Here is a 3,615-nt window from a genome sequence, read left to right as displayed (position 1 = left end):
GCTGATGCACTGTGAAAACATTTTTCTAGTTATAGAAAAGTGACTTAATTATATTTAAAACTATATTATACATAAATATATGTATAAACATGTACTTTAGATTTTCAAGGCTAATAACAAAACACTCAAATTAATGTTTTTAAATGTATTGTCTTTTTGTACATCGTTATTTTAAAAACATATACAAAGTCCCAGAAGCAAGCATGCTTCTTCATTCTTGAATAAGGAAATCTGTGTTGACTGTATGTTCCTTTAAGGTATTTCAATACAAATCAACTGGGAGAAACTCACAATCAGATATGAAGCATTTCACTCAATTTCACAGTCAGCAATTAATTGCTTATTTTTATGGCACTGAAAGTCTACTGTTTTCACTGAAATAAATAGTGCCATCTACTGGTTCAATTGTCGTTAAAGGGACAGAATCAAGCAAAATTTGTGTTGGTGGGAACTCACATCACGCCTAATTCCATTCTCTTTTTTTCACCCTCATATAAGAGCTGAGTGAAGAGCTAAAAGCTGACCCCTGATCTAAAGCACACAGCTGTTTCAATTCAACATATAAAGATCAACATATAAAGACATATAAAGATAATGGTATTATCTTTATAACTAACTGAGAACTCGGGGACTTAAAGCTCATTAGCTTTCTCCAACTTTTTAAAGTTTTTTTTTTTTAAGTAGAAAAACTTTGTATTGAAATGTAATAAAGACACCAAATAGTCTTTTATATTGTTACAACATAAGAAGAAACACTTTAGCTTCTAATAAAAGAAGGTAGCAGGACATAGAATCCTGTTTATTTGTTTGTTTGTTTTGTTTTTTGAGGCGGAGTCTCGCGCTGTCCCCCAGGCTGGAGTGCAGTGGCGCAATCTGGGCTCACTGCAAGCTCCGTCTCCCGGGTTCGCGCCATTCTCCTGCCTCAGCCTCCCGAGTAGCTGGGACTACAGGCGCCCGCCACCACGCCCGGCTAATTTTTTCATATTTTTAGTAGAGACGGGGTTTCACTGTGTTAACCAGCATGATCTCGATCTCCTGACCTCGTGATCCACCCGCCTCGGCCTCCCAAAGTGCTGGGATTACAGGCGTGAGCCACTGTGCCCGGCCGCAGGACATAGAATCTTTAATGTTACCATAATCAATGGCTCGTTCCTCCTAGGAGAATGGTGGGACTGTGAGTTGCTTGGTATATTTGTCAGTGTGGGGCTCAGTAGTGAGAAGGGAGCATCAGGTTGCATGACTCAGGCTATGAATTGATTTAAATACTAATATAAAGAAAACAGCTAAGTTAGACGACAATGGCACATCCTAAATAAAAGCTTAATTTATATGTTAGTGTATTAAAGCTTTAGAATATAATGGTAACTTTCCTATAAAAATCATGTCAGTAAATATACAAGACGGGTTTATTATATCTCAATTGGATCTGAGTTTGGCCGGCAGTCTCAGATTCCACCCCCTGATAATTATCTTCCTGGGGTCTGTAGCCCCTACAGACACTTTCATTGTTCACTGAATCTTAAAATGATGGAGACCTTAATATTTCAGTTTGTCAATAATACAGTTTCTAGGCAACCATATTACAGTTCCTCATTACAATCCCCAGATATAATCAGCTACAGAGTCTCAGATCCATCTAAAACTGATTAGCAATTAGTCAAATAAATTTCAGATTAGAGAATGTCAAAGACTCAATATTGCTTTTAACATAAATGTTTTAAATCTCAGTTTTCTAATAAGGCAAAACTTAATTTTATTTTCAAAATAATTTAATTTAAGGCATCACAATAATGGATTAATTTTAAAGAAAAATTTAAAAACCTTTTCCCTCAGCTCATAATCATCAGGGTTGAGTGTAATAAGTTTATGGGAAAATAGAATATTAAAAATATCAACTACTTGAGTTGAACATTGATAATTCTGATCACTCAGTCTACAGTACAGATACAAATCAATATTTGAAGAAGAAAATCATTTTATAATTTTGGGCTAATTAAGATGGTGATAAAGTTCAGTTTGCTGTTAAAGTAAGTAAAATACGCAGTAAACACTAACATGTAGGAGAAGAAATAATTGAACTACTATAATAACTACATCTTCATCAAACGCTGGATATGAATTTTATTAAATGCATGAGGGGATAGAAAATGAATGTAGAACAGTCAAGATTCAATTTTCTCTTTCAAGGAAGAAAATTTCCCAAGTAGTAGAAACTGAGGCTTAGCAGTCAACAGCATAGAGTATAGCAGTGGCGTCCATGGGGCTGAGCCACACACAGCTATGATTCATGCACAATATTTGCCACCCAGGTTAAAGAGCCCTCACAGACAACTTAAAATCGAAAGTTGGTCCAGAAAAGCACTACCTCAAGTGATACGAAGCTGCTACTGTAATTAGTTAAGCTAAGTCATCAAATAACGATTATCCAGGTTTTTCATTAAAATCAAACATTTTCCATATGGCAATGAGAGCTTCTGACTGGCAGTGTGTAATACCATCACAGCTTTTGGAGATAAAGGTAATAAACACCAATGGAAATTATCATTTTAAAATGGGGGAGAAAAAGGTCATTTTGCAAATGTCGGTGTCAGCTATGGGATGCCAATGAGAAATTCCTCACTGACATTCTAATTTCTCTTACATTAATTAATTTTCTCAAGTTAAATTAAAAATGAAATTTTAAAGGGCCTATTATTTGCAAGTGATACAATGAAACAAAACAATATGGGACAAGCCTTTAACATTCCTTTGTGAGAACAGGAGGTTGGTAAATAATTGTGCATTAGATAAACTATATTCGTGTCTAACTAGTTTCCTTAATTTTGCAGTAACTAAATTCTTACCTATGATCCCCCCTTTCTGCTGTCTATCCCTGTTATAAACTGAATTGTACACCCCTAAAGTTCATATTCATAATCCCCAATGTTAATGCATTTGGAGATATGGCCTTGAAGGAGGTAATTAAGGTTAAATGAGGTCATAAGGGTGGAATACAATAGGACTGGTGTCCTTATAAGAAGAGGAGACACCAGTGTTCTCTCTCTTCATGTGCACAAAGGAAAGGTCCTGTGAAGACACAGAGAGAAGGTGACTGCTTATGAGCCAAGGAGAAAGTCCTCCCCAGAAAGTATCCCTGCTGGCACCTTGATCTTGGACTCCCAGTCCTCATAACTATGAGAAAATTAATGTCATATTTAAGCCACTCATCTATGACACATTGTTATGGCAGCCTGAGAAGAATAATACAACCCCCAAATTCCATATTAATCTAATTGTGTACCAGTAATACAGAAGGCAAAGTATTAAATGAAAACCATTTAGAAAAATCCAAAATTAGTTTTTGAAAGTGACTAACATTTAACCTGGCTATTTCTACTTGTTTTTTTTTTTCTTTTTCTTTCCCTTTTTCCTCCTTCTCTTTCTGTCTTCCTAGTAGTGGTAATGTTGTTATTGTTGTCATTATTGGTATCATATAGTGCTACAAACTTTAATTAATGACTATCATATTAATGCTATAGCCACCCCTTGCCAGTTTTTAGACATGTAACAGCACGGGAACTAAGTTTTGTAAACAATCTACTACACACTATTTTGTTCTAGGTTATTGATATAGGA

This window comes from Macaca fascicularis, chromosome 5, assembly GCF_037993035.2.
Source record: "Macaca fascicularis isolate 582-1 chromosome 5, T2T-MFA8v1.1".
Lineage (NCBI taxonomy): Eukaryota > Metazoa > Chordata > Mammalia > Primates > Cercopithecidae > Macaca > Macaca fascicularis.
The sequence above is the reverse complement of the archived record's forward strand: the minus strand, read 5'-3'. Positions refer to the sequence as shown.